Source organism: Lissotriton helveticus, chromosome 1_1 (assembly GCF_964261635.1).
Source record: "Lissotriton helveticus chromosome 1_1, aLisHel1.1, whole genome shotgun sequence".
Lineage (NCBI taxonomy): Eukaryota > Metazoa > Chordata > Amphibia > Caudata > Salamandridae > Lissotriton > Lissotriton helveticus.
Window position 1 is genome coordinate 29,370,610 of NC_136057.1, and position 25,419 is coordinate 29,396,028.

At 47.1% G+C, this 25,419-nt stretch overlaps 1 long non-coding RNA gene across 1 annotated transcript in view; it reads right to left on the bottom strand.

Annotated features, from left to right (window-relative positions):
* Positions 1-25,419, bottom strand: part of LOC144818438 (uncharacterized) — a 170,902-nt gene that overhangs the window by 126,522 nt on the left and 18,961 nt on the right. The gene's annotated exons all lie outside the window — the stretch shown is intronic.

Consider the following 25,419-nt stretch of genomic DNA (forward strand, 5'->3'; position numbering starts at 1 on the left):
CAGATTCTTGCTTTTCCCTGCACCTCGGGCATTTATCATGCACCCCCACCCACTACGCCGGACACACGCTTGACCCAGTCTTCTCCTCCAGCAAGTACATCTCCTTCAGCCACTCCACCCGACTCCACTGGACAGACCACAGCTGCATCCACTTCAGCTTCAGAAGGACCACGACTCATCACCACCCGCAACAGGTTCCCCGCAGAAGCTGGAATAAGATCACCACCGACCAGCTCATCACATCACTGAGCCAGAACCCTCCCACCAGCTCAACGGACCCCAACCAAGCAGCCAACAACCTCACACAGTGGATCACCAACTGCGTTGTCAACCTCGCACCTCTGAAAAACCACCCCAGCAGGCCCAGCAGCAAGAAAGCCTCCTGGTTCAACGACGATCTCAAGAACTCCAAGAAGAACTGCCGTACCCTCGAGAAAGCCTGCCGCAAAGACCCGATGACAGACAACATGACCGCCCTCAAGCACGCCTCCCGCAAACACCACCAGCTGATCCACACCACCAAGAAGACAGCATTCAAGGAACGAATAGACAACAATGCACACAACAGCAAGGAACTCTTCAGCATCGTCAAAGAGCTCTCCAACCCCAACGCCGGAAACAACGACATCACTCCCTCACAAGACCTCTGTGATTCCCTCGCCTCGTTCTTCCACAGCAAGATCGCCGACATACACAACAGCTTCGGCGCACAGACCATGCACCCAACCACCAAACCAACGCCCCCCCCACCACCACCCTCCGCGCCTGGACCCAGGTCAGCACCGAAGACATCATCCACACGATGAACACCATCCACTCCGGATCACCTACCGACCAATGCCCCCACCACGTCTTCAACAATGCCGACTCTGTCATCGCACCCCAACTCCGGGACATCATAAACTGCTCCTTCAACACCGCCACCTTCCCGGAGAGCTGGAAGCATGCCGAACTCAGCGCCCTCCTGAAGAAACCATCTGCAGACCCCACCGACCTCAAGAACTACCGCCCCATCTCGCTCCTTCCTTTTCCTGCCAAAGTCATCGAGAAGACCATCAACAGACAGCTTGCCGCCTTCCTCGAGACGAACGGATCCCTCGACCACTCGCAGTCCGGCTTCCGAGCCAACCACAGCACCGAGACCGCCCTCATCGCAGCCACTGACGACATCTCAGCCCTGCTCGACAATGGGGAAACAGCGGCCCTCATCCTCCTGGACCTCTCGGCAGCGTTCGATACTGTCACCGTACCCTAGTGCAGCGCCTCAGCAACATCGGAATCCAAGAGAAGGCACTAGAGTGGATCACCTCGTTCCTCGCCGGAAGAACCCAGAGAGTCCGCCTCCCCCCGTTCAGATCCGAGGCCACCGAAGTCATCTGCGGCGTACCACAAGGATCATCACTCAGCCCCACCCTCTTCAACGTCTACATGAGCCCCCTCGCAGCCATCGCACGCCAACACCTTGAGGTACTGGGTTTTCTTAAGAACCGGCACAGAACCGGCAACCCAGCGGTGCCAGGGCACACCCAGAGACCTCGAGTTCTTCCTGATTCAGACCTACAGAAACTCAGAGTCTTCTAGGTGAAGTCAAGGATCGATTTTTATTGGCTGCAACCAAGGTAACAAGTGTCCTAGAAGTACAACACACGGGGAGTATATTCTCAGGAGACTGCTCAAATTTACAAAATCAGGCTTCTCTCTTTATACAGAATATTCGGCTTCAGGCAAACATTCTTCGAATTTGCAGTATATCATTTACAGGTTTTGGTTACAAAAGAAAAGCAGAGTCATGATGACATGTACATTTTTCACGTTGTGCTGCCCATAACAAATCACCTGGCAAGGCCCAACATTTCATCAGATATCGCTTGACCCCCAATAAAAATGGTTACCTCCCCATCATAAAGAAAATGAAGAAAAGGAGTGGAGACAGATGTGAGCGAGATACGGCAGGTGTGCGCGCTGAAATGGTTTTATGGCTTGTTGAGCCTTGATGCTATCTGGCTCGGCCACTGGGAGGGGAACTGACCTAACGAGTTTGGCCTGGGGCAATGGTTCCAACTTGTATAGGTCAAAGAAAAGTCGATTAAGGAGTGTGTGTCCTTGCTGAATTTAATTCAGCTGGATTAAGGCCTATGTAAAGGGCAACACACAAAATGGCTGCCATATACAAAATGGAAGCCAAGGGTTCAAGGTATAAGTGACGATTTTGAGGTGAAAACCATCACTCGAATGCGATGAAAATGCTTGTGCATAATGTACTCGTCATTCTCGGTCTTTTGATACCAAATTCGTCATGTTTCAGAGAGTTTTAATTCTCGAGTCCAAAACGATTATACGAATCCAGAATTTTCAGAACCACAAACCCTCCTTTTGCCCTTACATAGGCAATTAATCTATCCTCATGTTAGTCTGAGTCCAGATCTATATTCCTAAAGTCATTGAGATGTTGCTGTAACATCATTCTAGTACTTAGTTCATCTCTTGACACAGGCTTTCTTACACATGATGTAACACAGAGGCTACATATTGCAGGAGCACACTGTATGCACAGACAGAACAGGAAGAGAATGGCTAAGACCATCCCAATGACCATTAGGATTTTCCATCCCCAGGCAGATATCAGTTCCCAGAACCATCCCATTAACGACCAATCTCCATTATCCACATGAATAGATTCGGAAATCTTATGTAGCGCGGAGATGGCCTGGTACACTGTTGGAGCGTTATCTGGGATGAAAATGCAGCAGCTAGATTGGATCAATCTGCATACCCCACCTCGGTCTGCAAGTATGACATCTAACGCGACCCTGTTCTGAAGGGTCATAAGTCGATCCGACTGGAGCTCAGCAGTCAAGTTACTAAGGGGACCAGTAGTTTCGGTCACGGTGGACTCAACTACCCTTGTCAATTGCCTTATGTTCCTACTGTTATCCATGGATCCCCAGAACGGCAGGAAACCCTTTGCAAAGTCCCCAAATTCTTGACCTGCAGTGTCTTCTTTACTCAAGACACCTCTAACTAGCCTTGTCCGGTGGTAGTCTGCCGCTGCTGTGTAGGTGGGAGGCAACAGGAATGAAACAAAACATGAGCCCGCGAAGTCAGGGGGCAACCATGTATAGGCTCTATCATGACAGATGAAATAAGTACCCTTAGCTGCTAGAAACGCTGGGGAAGTCTGAGACCCAAAAACATATGTTTCTGCACAGACACTTCTCCCTAACTGAGCTCTGGGATTCTTGCCAATACCTTGCAGACACAGGTTACCCTGATGGGGTACAATCCAGATTGGGGAAGATCTCTTTGCTTGCTGTTTCTCACTTAAAGTAGCCCCATATCCGGTCACGTTCCAACCGACATATGCAAGTATCTCATCATCCGGAGTATCTTCATAAGAAATTACTTTCTTAATCATGTCAACTATACTTTTGACTAGAGCACTAGTCTTGAGGTTGTCTTTTACAGAACGTAGGGGTTGGTCTTCTCGTGCATATATGAACATTGTTCTGTATGCCCACACAGAGCCATTACGACTGAAAGGCAGAACTAGATAAGGGATACCTTTATCCGTAGTGTGAGGCATCAGATCACACACCCAACAGTTAGTTGTGTTCATTACTAGTTGGTGTTGGTGCAAGAGCTGAACGAAGGAGTTATTAATGAACTCTAACCTTCTATTGGATTCATGGTCAGGAAGGGGGTGAAAAGAATGAGAGGAAACAGTGGGAGGAGGTATGGGCGATGCAGTGGGTGCAAATGTTACACGAAAAGAGAACAAAACATAACTCATTAAAAATACCATTATACTAAACAGCATAAAAATGCACAATATTATAAAACTTCTCTTTGTCATTACGTTGCGCAATTTGTTCTTAAAGTTTGTTCGTTTGGCAGGTCTCTCCACATCGGGAAACTCCATCCTCTCTAAAGTGCTGCCCGCGGTGGTAGGTTGATTCTGCTAAAGGATGCTTCTGTCGGTCCAGGGCAACTCCCTTAGACCAACCAGAACTACCAACCTAACGTCGTTAGCTGCACCCCAAAGACTTTTTAGGCAACCGCGGCCCTAGCAGCGGAACCCGGATGGCGGTTCGAAAAAACAAAAATGAGCAAGTTTCCTAGATGGGAGAGCTGCGCTTTCCAAAAATAGTATTTTGGAGGAAAAAAAAATATATTTATTTGTCCATAGGTTTTGGTCTCAATTTGCAAAAGAAATTGTTTTATTAGTTTGTTTTTCTCGGTCTTAAATTATATCGTTGTTTCCCAGGTATTGTCTGATCCGGAAACAAAAGGTCAGGCTCTGCAGTGTTCAATAGCTTGGATGGTGGCACAGCCTTGTGCGAAATGTTCTCAGTTTCTGGTTCAGAGTCAGTTCTTTTTACGTGCAAATCATTCAAAGGGACGGCATGTGCCACGGTATCAGGTTCTGGGTCAGTGACACCCTTCTGGACCCACTGGTCATGAGGCAGAGGGAAAGGGATTTTCTTACAATGGGTCCCGTGGACCCAGTTGGCCTTCCCCTCCACTCGAACTGCAGATCTTGTAGAAAGAAGGACGAGGTGAGGCCTGGTCCACCTGGGCTGGTCGTCCCTCGTTCTTTGAAAATTTTTGACAAGAATCCAGGAACCAGGGTCAATGGCGTGACCCGGAGTCTCAGAGACCGGAGGCAGGGTGTCGTGAACCTGTTGATGCAAAACACGCAATTTAGCCGTCAATTCATACAGATAATCGAGCAAAACAGGGTGTTCAAGCTCACTGAATTTTGTGGGTCTAGGCACTCCCCATATATTGGCTGGCCGGCCAAAGACTATCTCATATGGACTAAGTCTCACTCGTGAATGTACAGCCATTCTGGTGGACAGGAGTGCTAAGGGTAGAGCATCAGGCCATTTAAGACCTGTGCTCGCTTGGATTTTAGCCAGTTTGAGTTTTAAAGTGCCATTGTAACATTCTACTAATCCAGCTGATTGGGGGTGATTTGCAGCGTGGAACTTTTGCCGAATACCTAGCCCTTCACACACTCTTTTCATTACACGACCCACGAATTCACTCCCGTTGTCAGACCAGACCATTCTAGGCATTCCAAACCTGGGGAAGTACTCTTTCACAAGGGCTTTTGCTGTGGACAGGGCAGTATTGTCTTTTAGGGGATAGGCTTCTACCCATTTTGAGAAGGCACAAACAACAACGAGTACATATTTTAAGTTGTTGCACCTCTCCATGTGGATGAAATCTAGCTGCAAAACCTCGAACGGATACGTAGGAGGTGCAAAATGACCAGCTGGAGTTGGGGTTCCCCTACCAGGATTGTGCTTCAGACATACCATGCAATTCTTGACGACATTCTCTGCACACTTGGGAATTCCTGAATTTTGCCATACAGGAGTCAACAACTCGCAAATCCCTTTCACGCTGATATGAGCCAATCCATGAGCCATTGTAACTACTGCAAGCACGTACGCATTGGGTAACAACCATCTCTGGTGTTCAGACAATTCAACCCAACAACCATTTGCATCCATCCTACCCGTACTTTCTCTCCACATGCTCAACTCTTTCTCTGTAGCCTCAGCTTGGATAGATTTCACACTTTCCATCGTGTCTTCACACATTCCCATATCACCAGTCCATCTTGCAGGTCCTGCAACATACATCCGGCTCATCACATTCTTTGCAGTTTCTTTCGCGATCTCATCAGCAAATGCATTTCCACGACCAACATCATCAGTCACCTTCTTGTGAGCACTACATTTCACAATCGCCATTTGCAGGGGCAGGGGCAGTGATTCAAGAAGCTCATTCACCAACTGACCATGCTGGATCTTAGCTCCATGCGAAGTCAGGAACCCACGTTCTCTCCACAATCGTCCAAAACTGTGAGCCACTCCAAATGCATACTGGCTGTCGGTATAGACAGTCACTTTCATTCCTTTAGACAACACACATGCTCTCGTGAGCGCAATTAATTCTGCTGCTTGAGCTGAATTATGTGGGACACGTGCAGCCTCAACAATTGTATGCAAAGTCGTGACAGCATATGCTGCAGTCGTGTCACCATTCGGGAGCTTGAAGCATGAACCATCCACCCATAATGTACCATCACATTCAGCAAGAGGAGTATCCGATAAATCCACTCTCCCTTTCGTCTCTTCCTCTGTTCTAAGAAAACAATCGTGCTGTTATGAAACATCTGATTCCCCTACAATAGGCAATAATGTGGCTAGGTTTAGAGTATTGCACCTTTTTATGTGCACATGACTTGCTAATAGAGTCAATTCATAACCGGACAATCGAGCACTAGTTAAGTGCTGTGTATTGGTTCTATTTAACAACGTGTCTACTGCATGTGGGACCATCACGACTAGTGTATTATTCATTACTAGACCAGCAGACTGTCGAATAGAAACAGCTGCTGCCGCTGTGGCTCTTAAACAACTTGGCAATGCTTTAGCTACCAGATCCAAAGTCGCCGAAAAATAAGCACATGGACGCTGCCTACCTCCAAACAACTGAGTCAACACAGACAATGCACAGCCCTCTTTCTCGTGGACATACAATGTGAAAGGCTTACTGTAGTTGGGGGTACCCAACACAGGAGCCGAACATAATGCTGTGCGCAATTCGAAAAAACTTTTCTGACACTCTTCAGACCAAGGAATGGGATTGGGTGTGCCTTTACATGTTAATGCCACCAGAGGTTTGGCTAATAATGAAAAATTTGGAATCCACTGTCTACAGTACGATGTAATGCCCAAGAAAGCACGCACTTCTCTCTGTGTTCTTGGCACCCTCAATTTCGCTATTGCCTGAATTCTTTCTGGGGTCAGTTTCCTTCCCTCCTTCGATAAGAGGTGACCTAAGTAGGTCACTTCTTGTCGGCAATATTGCAGCTTGGAAAGTGACACCTTATGATGCAAGTCACACAGATGGCGCAATAATGACAGCGTTGCCTTTTTACAGATTTTCTCAGTATCTGCAGCAATGAGCAAATCATCAACATACTGTACAAGAGTAGCACCTTTAGGCAAAACAATCGTATCAAGCTGTGTTTTTAGAGCTTGACTATATATTGAAGGACTTTCACAGTAGCCCTGAGGAGCGCGTTTAAAGCGGAAGCTGCGACCTCCTAAACTGAAGGAAAAAATATCCCTGCTCTCTTCAGCAATTGGGATGCTAAAGAAAGCATTCTTCAGGTCAATCACCGAAAACCAAGAGGCAGAAGCTGGAATCATAGTCAATAATGTTGTAATGTCGGGGACAACTGGGAATTGTGGCACGACTATTTTATTGACCTCTCTAAGATCAATTACGAATCTGTACACAGGTGGCTGAGAGGGATCAGTTTGTTTTAAAACGGGCAGAACAGGACTATTGTAAACGTTGCCTCGTGTTTCTTCAATCACATCTTTTTCAATCAATTCATAAACGATCGCTAGCAACGCTTTTTCACCTTCACTAGAAATTCGGTATTGGGGAATTCGTGGCAGTTTCACATTGGCTTTCAATGTTACAACATATGGTGGTATTTCTAAAAGACCCACATCATTAGGACCAGCGGCCCAAAGGATATCTGGAAGAAACGACAATTCTGCTGGAAGTTTATCTCTTGACAGGTACATGGGAGAAACCACTTTCTTACCTAAAGTAAGTTGTACTCCTGAAGGAGAACAGTACAAAGTTGCATATAATCGTTTTAGCAAATCCAATCCTAGCAAGTTTTCACCACAACCTGTTGTCAGAATGAGGGGTGCTTCGAATTCGCAAGGACCAACAGAAAGAGACAAAGGGTCAGAAATCGGATTTCTAACTGGGGCGCCAGAAAAACCTACGGAAATGTTCGTTTCGCCAGACAAAGGTGCGCCAGGGAGTTCGGAGTGCATAATAGAACTCTTCATAGCACCAGTACCCAAAAGAAAAGGTTCCGACACACCTGATGTAATCACCTCAACGTATGGTCCACTCTGATCTACTGGAACTGAAACAACTCCCTCTGTTTGTCTATGGCTGTCCTAGCAATCATAAGTTTCCCAATTTTCACTTTCTGTATAGTAATCATCAACATAGTATTGAGCTGTTCTGTCAGATGTGTTGTTCTGCTGATCAAACCTATTCATAGAATTTTGTGGTGGAAGTGGACGTGCGTTTTGGGGGACGTTTCCACGTCCTCTACTTCTAGAGGCTTGCTGAACGCCTCGACCTCTTGTGTTCGAACCACCATTTGCACGCTGTAACAGAATTGGACAATTATTTTTAAAATGACCTTCTTCCTTGCAATATAAACACTGATTGGGGCCTATAGTGACACGTGGCTGAGTATACTCGACTCTTTGCGAGTTCCTTTGATACTGTTGAGGGTGCTGAAAGTTATTCTGATAGTTATTCTGGCCACTATTATTCTGATTACCACCACCACGTGGCGGATATGCCTGTTGTAACAAAACCTTCGTTTTCAACTCCTTAGATTTCTTTTCTGCTCTGTCTTTCTCGTCTTTGTCCCTATTTTTGTAATATTGGGCTGTAGGTAATATCTGCGCTGAAGACGAAACTGCCCAAGAACTTTCTGAATCCTTTAACTTTTTACACAATTCTGGAAGTAGATTGTGTACGAATTTATCGACGAACAATCTCTGACCACCTTCGGTGGTCCTATCCTGACCACTGTGATCGACAAATGGTTCTTCAAACCTGGTGAAGAAATCTGAGACAGTTTCTTCTTTCTTCTGCTGGCATGCAGACAACTTGTCCCAATTTACACGTATTGCAGGCATTATCGTTTTCATGTAATCTACTATTTTACCGGGGAGTTCTGCTATCAAAGGCTCAGGCTTGGCACCACCAACTTGTCGGGCATCTGCCGTAGCAATATTAGCCCATGAGTCACCTAATTCCTGATCGTGATCCGTATGACGAATCTTACTCCATAAAGGCTGTGGAACAACATTCCCAAATAGCATATCTATATCGGCTAAATTCATTATACATGATCCAGCAGTTTGCGACAACTCTTTATAATACCCTGCAGGATTTTTACGCGGATCAGGTAATATCTGTTTGAGTGCTAGAACTTCAGCTCGTTTCCATGGGACATGTACCCATACGCGCTGAAAGTGTGGCAGAATGGGGGGGGTCAACAGTTGTGTTTCCCTCTCTCCATTGTGGGGGAACTTCTCTCATGGGGTATTGTCGCCCCTTTTTCCTACTACATGTACCATGTTCAGATTGTGACCCAGAAGCGCTCCCCTTACTTTGATATGATAACAATATTTCAACCGCTTTCTCGACATCTGGACCTACAATCATACCCTCTCTGAACTTATACCGCACACGACACAATTCTTGCGGGTTGCATTCTAGATCATTGTCTTCCAAATCATACAAAGAAAGACGCACATTTGTTCGAAGACATATCTCTGCGTCGGTGCTTCCCATTGATGGAAGACTTCCATGACAGAATCTATATCGTATCTCCCAGTGTCCATCACCCATTTACGTGCTAAACGATTCAATGAGTCTCTCTCTTGATAGTCAGGCAGTCGACTTCGCAACTGTCTGCGTTCCATGTTAGGGGTCGTGGTAGGCGACCCGAAAAGAGGCGAGAAAAGGTTAGTGACAGTGCTGGCCATTTTCTGCCGAATGGAAGGTGAAACTGAAGGAAGAACGGGTGGGAAAACTGGGTGAGAAAAGGCAGGGTCAGAAGCAATAGCAGAGGGGTCATTAGGAGAAACAGAAGGTGCACTAGGTGAAGTGGTAGAAAGCATAGGTAAAACAGAGGTGATTGGTGTGCTTTGAGAAGGCTGCACAAAGGGAGCAGAAGCCAGCTGAAGAGTAGCTGGTGGGTGCTGTGGAGAAATAGGAGGCAGCGCAATTATAGGTTGCGCAACTAAAGGTTGCGGCGGTGCCGTAGCATTTTGTGCATAGGGGGGTGGAAAACTTAATAAATGCGGCATTAATGGATCTTTTTCACATTCTTTTGCAGCATCTTGCTTAGGAGTCTGCAAAACTGGATAACATTTATCTACTACCATTTTACGTTGCCTGTGCAACTGCTCACTCATCTGTTCTTCTTCATTGTCTTTATACTGCATAGCAGCTTGCATTACTGAAAGTCCCCCATCTCTTTTATTTTTCTTAGCTAATTTGATTTCCTTCTGTTTGGCCTCCTTACGCCATAGGCGGAAAGAGTCAAACATTGCCGGCCGGGCTTTCTTTTTGAACAGTTTAATTTCAAGATTATCTAGGATTTCAGTGTCAAAACTACCGTGTTGGGGCCATTTTAAAACACCATCTTCTCTGGTGTATTTGATCCACACTTCATTGTATGTGATGGGGCCTACCCCATGTTTCACATATAACTCGTAAGTTGTCCAAACGGAGGAACCGGGCACGAGTCCTCCAATCGGGAGTTCCTATTATTATCACCAAGACAAAACAAGTTTCTAAGTCTAAGACTAGGCATCTTCGCTCTCTAGTCTAGTTCCAAACTTCGAAGAATTATCGATTACGATAGTTCTTGTGAATACACAAGTCCCTCGGTTTTGGTGCTTGCAAGTACCAACAAAACTATCCCAAAGGATACCCAAAACTAAGAACCACTAAGGACTGGGAGACGCTCCACTTATACTTAACTGAAATATCGATGACTTCACCAGAAGACTCGTCTCAGTGTTTCGCTCTACCAAACTTCAAGGGTCCAAATCAGGGCGATAGCCAGGGCAGCAGTCCTTCGTAGCCGTCGAGAAGCGGGGAACCTCGCAGCAAAGACCTTCGGACCACGTCGACATGCAGGGGTCGATGAAGTGGTTGGCCGTCCTCCGGAATTTCCACACGAAGCTCCTCACGAACCTCTGGCTGGGCTGGTACCGCTGGAATCGCCCCGCGTTGTGCGCCAACTGAGGTACTGGGTTTTCTTAAGAACCGGCACAGAACCGGCAACCCAGCGGTGCCAGGGCACACCCAGAGACCTCGAGTTCTTCCTGATTCAGACCTACAGAAACTCAGAGTCTTCTAGGTGAAGTCAAGGATCGATTTTTATTGGCTGCAACCAAGGTAACAAGTGTCCTAGAAGTACAACACACGGGGAGTATATTCTCAGGAGACTGCTCAAATTTACAAAATCAGGCTTCTCTCTTTATACAGAATATTCGGCTTCAAGCAAACATTCTTTGAATTTGCAGTATATCATTTACAGCTTTTGGTTACAAAAGAAAAGCAGAGTCATGATGACATGTACATTTTTCACGTCGTGCTGCCCATAACAAATCACCTGGCAAGGCCCAACATTTCATCAGATATCGCTGGACCCCCAATAAAAATGGTTACCTCCCCATCATAAAGAAAATGAAGAAAAGGAGTGGAGACAGATGTGAGCGAGATACGGCAGGTGTGCGCGCTGAAATGGTTTTATGGCTTGTTGAGCCTTGATGCTATCTCGCTCGGCCACTGGGAGGGGAACTGACCTAACGAGTTTGGCCTGGGGCAATGGTTCCAACTTGTATAGGTCAAAGAAAAGTCGATTAAGGAGTGTGTGTCCTTGCTGAATTTAATTCAGCTGGATTAAGGCCTATGTAAAGGGCAACACACAAAATGGCTGCCATATACAAAATGGAAGCCAAGGGTTCAAGGTATTAGTGACGATTTTGAGGTGAAAACCATCACTCGAATGCGATGAAAATGCTTGTGCATAATGTACTCGTCATTCTCGGTCTTTTGATACCAAATTCGTCATGTTTCGGAGAGTTTTAATTCTCGAGTCCAAAACGATTATACGAACCCAGAATTTTCAGAACCACAACCTCAACATCATCTCCTACGCCGATGACACCCAGCTAATCCTCTCCCTCACCAACGACCCAGCCACCGCCAGAACCAACCTACACGAAGGGATGAAAGACGTAGCCGAGTGGATGATGAACAGCTGCCTGAAACTGAACTCAGACAAGACGGAGGTCCTCATCCTTGGATCAACACCCTCAGCCTGGGACGACTCCTGGTGGCCCCCTGCCCTGGGCAGCGCACCCAAACCAACAGACCACGCACGCAACCTGGGCTTCATCCTGGACTCCTTCCTCTCGATGACCAGACTAGTCAACGCCGTCTCATCATCATGTTTCAACATCCTAAGCATGCTCCAAAAGATCTTCCGATGGATCCCCACCGAAACCAAGAAGACGGTCACCCAGGCACTCGTCACCAGCCGACTGGACTATGGAAACACCCTCTACACCGGAACCACAGCCAAACTACAGAAGAGACTCCAACGCATCCAAAACGCCTCCGCAGGACTCATCCTGGGCATCCCCAGACACAGCCACATCTCCGGACACCTGAGAGACCTGCACTGGCTCCCCGTCAGCAAGAGAATCACGTTCCGACTCCTCACCCACGCACACAAGGCCCACCACAACCTGGGCCCCATGTACCTCAACAACCGCCTGACCTTCTACACTCCCACCCGCCAGCTACGATCGACCAGCCACGCCCTCGCCGCCGTTCCACGCATCCGAAGAGCCACCATGAAAGGAAGATCCTTCTCCTACCTGGCAGCCAAGACCTGGAACTCCCTCCCCATCCACCTCCGTCTGACCCAAGACCACCTCTCCTTCAGGAAGCAACTCAAGACCTGGCTGTTCGGGCAGTAGCGGACCCACCTCCCCAAGCACCTTGAGACCCTCCGGGTGAGTAGCACGCTATACAAATATCTTGATTGATTGATTGATTATCATCATTAGTTATTCCTACCCATTTTGCTGTAAATAACCTTGTCGGGAGGGTACCTACCCTGAATTGAAAATAGAGTTTGCGGTCAACAGGGTTCTCTATGGCATCCCAGTATAATTCCAACATTGGTCGAGCTTTAAATTCTAAAAATCGACCTGTGAGGTGAGAAGAGAGACCCTTTGTGCATGTTGTTAGGTTAATCATCTCCCAATATCTGGCCTTCAATATTTTTTTGGAGGGGAATACTGCATTTGATGGATCATCCCACAATTCTCTCATTCCCAATCTCACTAGCAAGGATCTAATTTCCTTCAGCCAGGTTATTTCTTTGAAGCAATACTTGACAATAACATTTTTAGACCCCGAGCATAATGCAGGAGTTCTTCGGTGGTCCATATTCTACGCCAATACAATAATGGACGTAGGGTAGCTAGATCTTTGACTGCTTTTCTCCCACGTTCCCACAGCAATGGTATTAGCGGAGTGCTTTGCGGGACACCTATAGCTTTTCGCAAAAACTCATTTTCGACCAGTGTCAAACTTTTCAGATTTTCAAATCCCCATAGTTGGGACCCATAAAAACTCATAAAACTTAGTACCTTCATCCCATATATCTCCATGAGTGGGTTTATAGGTTTAGTTGTTGAAGTTTTAAACCTTTTCAGAAGAAGTCCTGACTGCTGCTGGTACTTTAATTCAGCCAAATCAAGTTGGCTGTTCCAGCGCATATCCCTCTGCAGGGTCACCCCCAGATAGGTAAAGGCGTCTACCTGCTCTAGTTGGCTGCCGTTCATATATATGCTTCCTCTAAATGGTTTAAGAAGCTTGGAAGGTTTACGTTCGTTAAGGGACATGAACTTTGTTTTTGCAGTATTTACTTCTAATCTGTGCAGCAAACAAAAGTCTCCAAACCGCTGGAGAGCCCGCTGGAGGCCACTCGGTGTTTTGGAGACTATCAGCGTATCATCCGCGAACATGAGGATTGGTACACGGTTACCTGCCATTATAGGGGCATCAGTGGGGACCAAGGAGAGGCAGTCCGCCACCCCATTCACGAAGAGTGAGAACAGGGTAGGCGCCATAACGCCCCCCTGACGCACTCCCCGCTCGACTGGGAAGGTTTCCGTAACCTCTCCCCGTAGCCCCCACCGGACCCGGGCAAAGCTATCCTCATGTAGGCGCATAACCAAAGTCAACAGCTCTGGGGCCATTCCCAACCCCTCCAGAACTCGCCATAGTTTGCAACGTGGCACTAGTTCGAAGGCTGCCCTCAGATTCACTAACACTGCATACAGTGTCCCTTTTCCCAGGACCACCGTCCTCCAATAGAGGATACTAAACCGAAAAACTTGATCAATCGTACTTGTTTTGGGACGAAAACCTGCCTGGAGTGGGCTCAAGATGTTATTATCCTCCATCCAGGTCTGTATTTTTCCCAAAACAAGACGACCCATAATTTTCTGGATGGAGTCTATAAGGCTAATGGGCCTATAGTTGCCTGCTAAGGAATTATCTCCTTTTTTATACACAGGTACAATTTCTGCTCCCTTCCAGGAATCGGGGACCGCTATCCCATGTGCTATTGCATTTGCTAAACAAACAATATATTGTCGCCAACGTTGCTTATCATTTAAAAACACGTTGGTGGGAACGCAGTCCATACCCGGTGCTCGTCCCTCAGTTACCAAATCAAGTGCCCTATCAACATCCCCTAAGCTAAAAGCGGCATCTTTATAAAACATAAAAAGGGGTATACCGTTGTTTTCATCACTGTCACTGTCACTACAAGCGTATTGCGGACCGAAATAGTTAACCCACACATTTTTTGCAACATTATTCTGTGGGCAATCCGGACAACCACCCCTGTCCCATTTGAAAAGATTCCATAAGGCTTTCGAGTTTTTAGACACACATGCCTCCTTTAGATCCCGCCATTTGTACTCCTTCCATGCCTTTTTTGCTCCCGCCTGTCCCTCTTTTTAAAAATGACACTCCTTTCATTTCGTCTAGTTTCCGTTGGCTTAGAGCACAGAACATCACCCATCAGGCTTGCATTAAAGTAATTTGTCCTCTTTGCTACATCATCCTCGTTAGAGGCCCCTATACTAGCCCTCCGAACACAGTCGAGTACTTGCTGTCAGTCGCACTCTTACAGCCCTGATAAAGCATCAAACCTATTAGCTAACAATATATTCCCTTATACACACCCTCTCGTTTGCCCCCATTTGGGAATTTTTCTCTGTACAAGTCTATTAGACTCTGCTTGCTGTGTCCTATCCTTTTGTGCCATTTGTTCTACCACTGTCGAACTACTACTACTAGGAGGGGGTGCAAGACAGGGCGCTAGGGACTCAGTCAGAATAACACTATCACTCCCTTTGGGAGATATATTAGAATCAACATCTACTACACTTTCCCCTGCACCACTTGTCTGCTTGCTTTTTAACCTATTGGCTCGATTTCCCACTTTCCCCTGTATTGAGGCAAGTGAAAGTTCAAGGCACACAAGTCTAGTTTCAATAGAGTCCAGTCTATCATATATCGGGAGACATACTCTCTTAAGGGTGCATTCCAGTTTTGCCCAAAATGACGGACCCATCTCAGTCAATACTTTATCCCCATTGCATGGTGGGCGGTTATCTCCTTGTTTGCTGGCTGCGTTAAAATAGAATTTTGAGAAGGAGATGGAGTCAAGTTCCCATTAGGTAAGGCAGGTTTCATAATTTTTGCTTTCTTCCCCTTTGCTTGTGCTTGTACCCCAGTACGCTTCCTTTTTAGATGCCAGACTCAATAATTGTTGAGGTTTACCCATTTTAGCATTACTAGCTGACCGAGTCTTAATGTTGGGCGAGGGCACAGTCCCTGCAGTAGTGCTACAATTTTCCATAAGTCTCGTATCCAATGATGCAATGGGATGATCTGGGTGGCATGGCAGGGGGTCAACAGGTTGCGATATTTGGCTTCTCTCTAAGTCCTCCAAGGAGGATAATAAGTCATGAATATTGACCTGTTGGGGGTCTGGTGACCGGGATATCGCCAAACTGCCCATTGAGGATCTCTTGTCAAAGGCAACATCAAGAGATAATCTCTTTTCTGTTAATTCAATATCCCGGGCTAATACTGTGGACACTCAGACAAGGAAATTATCCAAAGTGCCCATTAATGACTCTCCAGTGGATTTCCTAGCATGCCCGCCAGTAGATGGGAGAGTAGGCATGATTTTTGCAAACGAATAGCTCGAAATCCACTTTTCGATTAGGATTATGAAGTGATGCTCAATCTATCTCAGGGGACACTAGTACATACAGCTGCTCACTGACCTTATTTAATGATGTTAGGGGTGTGGCCGGTACCGTGCTAGAACGGGCTAAAACGGGCCCAGGCTTCGCCCGGCTCGTCCCGCGAGCGATCCCGCGACGCGGGGGTCTTGTGCGGGCTATATGTGCCGCATGGCGCTGTCTTCCCGCGTCGTCTGTGCGCGCTGCGCCGCTGGGGCTGCCGGGAGTTTCAGTCCTGGGGTGGCAGCGCGCTGTTGGAAGCAACCTTGACTCTGGACGGTGGCGGCGGAAAAGGTGAGTCGCCCCGCAGTGCTAACCTGCACAATTACGGACTCTTGGCAGTGTTGGCAGTATTTCCAGTCTGCGAACAAACATTGATAAAAGGAATCCATCTCTGGTATTAAGGAAATGCAGAAGTTTTGAAAAACCATCTTGTTGCACTTCTCAATCCTAGGTGGAATTATCTAAAATAAGATAAAAGGGTTATAAAGTAAAGGGAAAAAAGCACTGGATGATAAACATATTATAAACGTACATGTTTAGCAAGCTTTACAAACTCAAAGAAACTTTAGTATCCCTTCTCTCTTCATAGGGTGGGAAATGTTAGCCTCTGTTTGTCTTTAACAAAATCAATATTCTCTCTGCATAACAAGTGGAGAATTGTCATTTCATTACAAGGCCGGAGGCTACCATTATGCATGTTCAAAGCTGCTGAGAGTTACATTGCTGACATGCTCTATTAGTCTTATGAGTAATTTTGCAAAGGTGTTTGTGTTAAGACCAATTAGCTGTTCAAGGATGTATGAAAGAGATCCTCCTGACCGGAAAACCTTACTAGACATTGCCCCTCTAAATGAATGGGCCCCAAATCTTGACAGGTCTATGCCAGCTTCACACATTATGGTACGTATCCATCTAGATAAAGTTGCGATAGAGACTGGTTTATGGGGTTTAACATAAGATAAAAGCAGTTGAACAACTCCATTCATCCTAAATTGTGCAATTTTGTCATCATAACCTTTCATGCATCTTACCACACACAATGTTTCACAGTCGTTGAAAAAGGGATGGAAAACAGAGTCAGACATAGTCTTTGTTCTCTTCCAAATGTCGAAATGTATGCCTTCATTAGAATAAAATCTGTTAGATAAATCAAGAACCATTATATCTGAAACTCGTTTTAAAGAAATTAGGCAAAGTAAAGGTGCCAATTTCATGGAAATCTGTTTAAGAGATAAGAAGGTATTAACTTGCCAAGATACCAAATCTTTGAAAATTAGACTAACATCCCACAAGGAATCATAACCTGCTTTGGGGAGTCTTTTAAGGTTAACCCCTTTCATAACTTGTTTGATAAGAGAGTTGCTACCTATTGCTAGACTATTCACTGAAGCGTGCCCAGATGAAATTGCGGATCTTCAACAGTTAATGGTCCTATAAGAGAGATCGGAGTTAAAAAGGGTTGCTAAATAGTTTGCTATCAATTGAACAGGTACCTCCACGGGATCAAAACTCCTCTCCAGACACTAAGTGCACCATTTTTTCAACACACCCTTATACCTTTTCCTGGGGCCCAGGATTCATCCAATAAGTTCTTAGCTTCTGATGAAAGGTCTGAATATCTATTGGGTCCCCTGAAATCCTCCAAACAAGAAGGTTCATTTTCCCCTCTAAAACCAAAGGGTGTTCCTCTCCCTCTGGGTCCTGAAGCAGGCCCAGGGATGCTGGAACTAGACAAGGTATATCTATAGCCAGTTCCATCACTCCGGGGAACCAAACCTGGGATTTCCAGAAGGGAGTCACAAGAATGATAGTGCTCGAGTCTACTCTCACTTTCCACAGGACTCTCTGGATTAAGGCGAAAGGGGGAATGCATAGGCTATGTTCTTGCCCTAAGGTTGAAGAAAAAAAGTCTATTGCTGCAGCCCCAGGGTCTGGTTTCAAGTTGAAGTAGGTTGGAACTTGAAAGTTTAACCTGGTTGCAAAGAGATCCATCTGGATTGGGCCCCATAGTTCCTGAATCAGAGCGAAGACTTCTGGATGTAACTTCCAATCGTTGGAATCCCTCAGGAATCTCGAGTTCCAGTCTGGTCTTACATTTTGAATCCCTGGAATAAACTCCGCTCTTAGGATAATCTTGTGTTCCCAACAAAAATACCACATTTGTCGTGCTAAGTCTGAGAGAATCTTGGATCTCGCACCGCCTAGTCTCTTTATATAGGATACTGCTGTGAAGTTGTCTAAGTGGATCAGAGTGTTTGAATTCTTTAGAAGGTCCTTGAGACTCATAATAGAGTTCAGGGATGCCAGTATTTTTAAATCATTTATATTAAGAGACTGTTCCTCCAGGGACCATCTAACCCTTGTCTCTATTTCTCCTAACCATGCTCCCCAACCTTTGTTGCTTGCATCGGACTCTATAATAAAGTCCGGTACATTCCTGAAAATGGCCCTGCCGTTCCATGCACTGAGGTTGTTTAGCCACCAAGTTAAATCCTCTTGTGCATCTGGTGAAAGGGGAATCAACTCTTCGTACCATAGTCCTTTCCTTAGACCTAAGGTCTTTAGTCTCTGTAAACCTCTGTAGTGCAAAGGGCCGGGAGATATGGCCTGGGTGGAGGATAAAAGCAGTCCCAAAACCCTTGCAAGGCCTCTGAGCAGTATTGTGTCCTTGGATAAGACTGAATCTACCTGAAAACCTAGGAATTCTACCTTTTGAGTGGGAGTCAGAACCAATGTTCCCTTTAATTTTTTCCTCTATGTGCGGCAGTGTAAGGTCTCTGTGCGCTTCACCCAAGGCTATGTGCGTCAAGAACTGGACCGCATGTGGGGGTGCAGCGGCAGGGGATCTGACATGGGGATTCCTGCTTGATTGTGAGTAGCACGCTACTTCGGAAACCAAGCAGGATTAGTGGGGAATTAGTATAGGGAAATATGAAACTAATTTGAGTGGTGGACAAAGCGCAAAGAGTCCGACACCTAAAAACACTCAGTCAACGTTAGGTTAGAGACTGATTATGGACAAGAAGCTGCCAGTTCTGCCCCTGAGAACAATCTGGGCCAGTCTCAGACTGGAAGAGTAAAATGCAAGCCAGGGAGAGGGGCTGAGAACCCCCCTTGTTGTGGAGACATAACGTTGGTACAGACCTGGAAGAAGAAAGACCCAGTTCACACCTGGGAAGGTGAAGGCATGAGCATACCTTCCACAATTCTCAGCTACTTGTGTCACGAGTAGTGCGGATAGATGTATCCCCTGCATTCTGGGATTTGTGGTCCTGGTTTCACAATACTACTAGTCCCAGAATGCTAAGTAAGCCCTGTACTGGATAAAAGTGGTCATAGTAATTTACGATGTTTGTCTGCACACAGTACATTTGACATAATCAAAAGTAGCACTATATATTAATAAAAAACGGGCTCTTATGGTGCATAAACTGAATTACGTGCTAATGTAGGAAACGTCTCTCCTGCTATAGTAGTACCTTTTTAATAGAGGGGCCAACAGTGCACATAAAGGGGTCATTCGTGAAATACATTCACGTACATTGGCAGGACCGGTTTGCTCCAATCAAAATAAAATGTCACTCAAAGGGTCAAACTTTAGTGTTGTGTTGTAAGTAAGTGTTTGAATACAGGGCTCGAAAATTCCACTCGACCGCTCGCATAGTGGAGCTAAATTTAACACGGTTGAGCTGTTTTTAGGTCCTACTCGCCCTTTCTGGCGAGTAGGAAAACAAACCAACTTTTGTCCTCGGTCTGTGAAAGGTACCTATGCACCCGGCTTCCCTGGGTGAGGTAACACGAGTACTCCGGTGCTCCCGTGGGTCTTGACTCGGATGTATGTCGTTATAACGTATGCTTTTTCCACGCATGCCTTTACAACGCAGGTTTTACAACGCAAGTCGTTACAACGACTTGCGTTAGGGGGCGCTGGATAGTGAATAGTTTAATTTACTATTCCAACTCCAGTCCCCGTGGATAGTAGGGAAGGTTTTGGATAGTAATTAAATTATTCCCTATCCTACAGCGCCGTTGTAACGACTTGCGTTGTAATTCCTGCGCTGTGAAGGTACTGCGTTGAAAAAGTTTCGTTGTAATGGATGTTTCCCCTTGACTGTCGAAGTGTCCTAGGCTAAAGGGGTTTTGTTGTAGTCCATCCGGAAGTGTCCTTAAACAGTAACTTTGTAACTTCTTTGTTTCCCATTATATGTCAATGGTAACCCGCGGCTGTGTTTAGACACTGCACGCGTCTCCCGTGGGCCTCCTACATCCTAACCTTTGGTTGTTCAGTGTAGCCCCAGCGATTCCACAGGCCCTAGGCCTACTTTCCATTCCAGACGTGGTTCTTATACCACTATTTTAGTATATGGTTCGTGAGGCCCCTAGGGCATAACGTATAATGTGCAACTTATCGTATGCTAATTAAGTTCCTTGTATTGTACTTTTACCTGTGACCTCATAAAGAGTGCAGAGGGGTTGTGTTTAGAATAAATACATATATATTTGATATATACCTTGTGTGGTGTCCTTTCATTTGGTATTCAAGGGATTATACATAGTAAAACAACTTGCTTCACATGCTCTCTGAAGTCTTAGCCTGTTGACTGCTGGCCCATGCTACTACTAGGATAGCTTTCTATAAGGTTGACTTTACAACCACCATCAATAAGGGTTGATTAGACTGGTGCAAGGTGGCCACTAGAACTAGTGGACATCATATGCCAGGCTAAATTCTCACATTGGTGGCAGCGGATGGGATAAGAGCTTGCATTTGTTTTACCATATAATCTTGAAATATCGTTTGAAAGATCACATTAAGGTACTTGTAGGTGCATATAAATCAAGTCTTATAAATATATAAGTTCTACTGAACTTAGCAGTTGTAGGTGGTAAGGGCTTAGCACACACTGACTACAACTCCTAGAGAGGTTCTAGTAGGAAACAAATAGTGTAGGTAGGTGCACACACCACACCTCACTAGAAATGTCCTTGGATGCAGGGCTTAGTGGCCCTCTGCCAGAAGACAACCAGAGGTTGCCTCCTAAAGATGACACATTCACTTTTCAGGAACTGAGAAGTTTGTGTTCAGTCAGGAGACTGAGACAAGGACAGAGTCCAACCTTTAACCACCTGGTAGACATCTTAGTGGCCTATGATGCAGAAAATGCATCAGACCCAAGTAACCCAGGTAGTGGAGAGGTTGGGGGGGCATTCCTCAACAGAAGAGGAGCACACTGGTGAGCACCCAGTGACCTCTGATGATGATGTGGATGCTGGCCAGGATGAGGTTAATGAACCTCACCTGGGCCACTTAGGATTACCTGGGACTGGAGGAGGAAGAATCCACTCCAGACCCCCAAGTAGGCCTAATGGTGACCACAGGAGAAACAGCTCTGATTCAGAAGACTCTATACATTCCGACTCATCAGTAGGGTCCAATGCCTCAGCTCTAAGGAGGATGTCTTCCCCACAGAGAAGAGAGCATAAAGCTAGGATGAAGGAATCTAAGCTTAGGATCAAGAGGCAATAAATTGCCCTTGCCAAAGAGACCCTGGCTCTTGAAAGAGAGAGAAAACTGTGTGGGCTTGAGCCCACTGGTGGCAGTATAGTACCTAGAGATAGGGAAAGGTCTCATGACCATAGGAACCTGAACAAAATTGTCCCTCCCTATCAGATTGGGGATGACATCCACAAGTGGATAACTGCTTTGGAGAGGGCCTGCAAAGTGCAGCAGGTACCCCAGAGTCAGTGGGCAGCAATTTTGTGGCTCTTCTTTGCAGACAAAGGCAGAGATAAGCTCCTGACAGTTAGTGAACAGGATGCTGACAACTACTATGTCCTGAAGAGCGCTCCGATAGATGGGTTTGGCTTAACCACTGAGCAGTACAGGTTGCTGTTCAGAGATACCCAAAAGACACAGACTCAGGATTGGAATGACTTTGTAGATTGTGCTACTAAGGCTCTGGGAGGCTGATTACTGGGCAGTAAAGTAAGTGACTATACAGGATTGTATCACCTTATAATGAGAGAACAAATTCTTAACAAATGTCAAAACCATTTATTGCATCAGCATTTGGTTGACTCTGAGCTGACCTCTCCCCAAGAATTGGGTAAGAAGGTGTACAAATGGGTCAGAACCAGGGTGAGGCAGAAGGTACAGAACCAAGGTGGTGATCAGAAGAAGCAAGACCAAAAGGGCGGGGAGAAAGCAAAAGACCAGAAGTCTTCTCATGGTCCCCAAAAAGATTCTAATGGTGGGGGTTCCCAACAATCCAAAAAGAAAGAAGGTCCTAAGAAACCATGGTGCAAGATTTGTAAAGTAAATACTCACTGGACCAGTGAATGCACCAAGAAGGAGGCAGCTCCAGCCACCATTGCCCCTAATGCAACTGTTCCCCCTAGTTCAGCTAATAGTGATGGTTCTCCACAGAAGGGTCTAGTAGGGTTAACCCTGGGAACTGAGATGGATTCTGGCCTAGTCAGGATACCGACTCAAGCTGTTCTTGTCTGTGATGTGGACATAGCAATGTCCTCTACTGTGAGTCTCAGTAACTTGGGCAAGTACAGACAGACTCCTTTGATTAATGATAAAGTGGCTCAGGCCTACTGGGACACTTGTGCTAGTGTCACTATGGTGACACCCAGCTTTGTGGATCCTGGATAGATCACACTAGGTGAGAATTACCTAGTGACCAATGCTAGCAATGTCACTACCACACACAGCATGGCAGTTGTTAATTTCTCCTGGGGAGGGGTAACTGGCCTAAAGAAGGTTGTTGTTAGCTCAGACCAATCCTTTTGAATGTTTGCTTGGCAATGACCTGTTGTCTTCAGCCTGGTCTGAAGTGGAGTATAGGACACATGCAGAAATGTTAGGCATTTCAGCACATGAGCTAGCTGTGACCAGGTCACAGGTCAAAACTTGCAACACTGAACTGGCACTGGATCCTGGAACAATGGACCAGCTGCCTGCCAGGAGGAGAAGCAGTAGGGTTAAGGCAGTGCCTTCCCCCTGCCTCAGAATGAGGATCAGCCCTCTCAGGAAGCTGATTGTGAGACCCCAGAAGGAACTGTCCTAGAAGAGCTTGAACCTGAGCAGGTTGAGTTTCTTGGGATAGGGGGACCTTCCAGGGCAGATCTGAGGCAGGCGCAGTTGGACTGCCCCTCTCTTGAACCCCTCGGACAGCAAGCTGCTGCTGAGGCTGCAGGGAATGCTAGTGGCACCCATAAGACCTATTGGGATGAAGGGCTCCTGTATTCAGAGGCTAGAGACCCCAAGCCTGGTGCTTCCAGGAGGTTGGTCATACCTTTGGCATTCAGGGGCTTCCTTTTGTCACTAGCCCATGATATTCTCCTTGCAGGACATCTTGGCCAGAACAAGACTTGGGACAGGCTTGTCCCTCACTTTCACTGTCCCCATATGTCAGAAGACACAAAGGAGTTTTGTCGTTCCTGTGTCACCTGCCAAGCCAGTGGTAAATCAGGTGGCACTACAAAAGCCCCCCTAATACCACTACCTGTGGTGGGGGTTCCCTTTGAAAGAGTAGGGATTGACATTGTTGGACCAATGGATCCCCAAACAGCATCTGGGCACAGGTCTATTCTGGTGGTAGTGGATCATGCCACCAGGTACCCAGAGGCTATTCCCCTTAGGACCACTACAGCACCTGTGGTAGCAAGAGCCCTTTTGGGAGTGTTCTCAAGAGTGGGTTTCCCTAAGGAGGTTGTATCAGACAGAGGTGCAAACTTTATGTCTAGTTACCTGACTGCAATGTGGAAGGAGTAAACTATAAGTTCACCACCCCCTATCACCCACAATGCAATGGTCTGGGTGAGAGGTTCAACAAGACCTTAAAGGGCATGATTAAGGATCTCCCTGAAAAGCTAAGGCGGAGATGGGACATCCTGCTGCCCTGCCTTTTGTTTGCTTACAGAGAGGTCCCACAGAAGGGGGTTGGTTACAGCCCTTTTGAACTTGTGTTTGGGCATCCTGTAAGAGGACCCTTTTGTCTGGTAAAGGAGGGATGGGAGTTACCTCTCAAAGCTCCCAAACAAGATATTGTGGATTATGTACTTGGTCTTCGCTCCAAGATGGCTGAGTATATGACAAATTTTAAGTGGCCTGGTCCCACAGGGGCGAATAGGACTACAACCAGCATCAACGTTTTGTGTTTATCCATGTTGGAAATGCGACCCCAGGGGAGACAGAAGGTGTCTGGCTGTCCGCCCCGAGACCCACCTCTCTTTTTGGAACAGGCCGAGCGCCGTAGGGAGGCCTCCTTGGCGAGGCTGCTCTCCTACAATCGTAACAGCAGAGCAATCACACTACTTACAGATAGACGCCACACAGGAAGGATATTCATAAGAATCTTTATATAAGTAATCAAAGCAAGTTCTCGGCGGGATAGCGGGCAGTCTTGGCACCCACTGGTGCGTGGATAGTTCAAGGGGTCAGGCCGCGACAGCGTCAGCAGGGCCTCGAGGGTGGTTCAGCTTGGTCAGGCCGCGACAGCGTCAGCAGGGCCTCGAAGATAGTTCAGCATGGTCAGGCCGCGTCAGCGTCAGCAGGGCCTCGAAGGTGGTTCAGCTTGGTCAGGCCGCGACAGCGTCAGCAGGGCCTCGAAGGTGGTTCAACTTGGTCAGGCCGCGACAGCGTCAGCAGGGCCTCGAAGGTGGGTCAGCTTGGTCCGGCCGCGACAGCGTCAGCAGGGCCTCGAAGGTGGTTCAGCTTGGTCAGGCCGCGACAGCGTCAGCAGGGCCTCGAAGGTGGGTCAGCTTGGTCAGGCCGCGACAGCGTCAGCAGGGCCTCGAAGGTTCCAGGTGCAAGAGTTCGGATCAGGATCAGCCGCGACGAGGTCAGCAGGGCTTCGACTCCAGATACAACTGCCGTCCTAATCCAGGGCTGGCCCAGATATAGGACTGGAGGGCTTTGATGTCCGGACCCTCGCGCCTGTGGGGTCAGAGGGGCCGGGATGAAGGTGTGCAGACACCCAGCAGGGGGGTGGAGCCAGCGCCCAGGGAGGCTGGAGGGCGATTGATACCAGGCGTCCGGGGGCGGCTGGGGGCCCATCGAAACTCTCCTCCTCCGGGATCTTGTCGAGTGGCCACTTTACCACCTAGGAGGATCTTGGTGCCTCAATGTCGGGGCTTTGCTGGGGCCGGGGCCGGGGATGGCTGCGGCCACGTGTTCGGGTCGTGATGGCCCCGAGATGGAGTCGGCCGGAAAGGGTGGCCTGGTCAGGTTGCCAGGCTGGCAGCGTTGGCGAGCAGGTTCCGCCGGGGTACCCGGGAGGGGTTGTAGGCGGCCGGGGAGACTGCTCTCGCCGATGGTTTCGTGAAGGTGCGTGTCAGGGGGGTCGATAGTAGGTAAATGGAGGGCCGATGTCGTCCTGGGCCCTCCATGCGGAAGGGGTCGGACCACGCCACG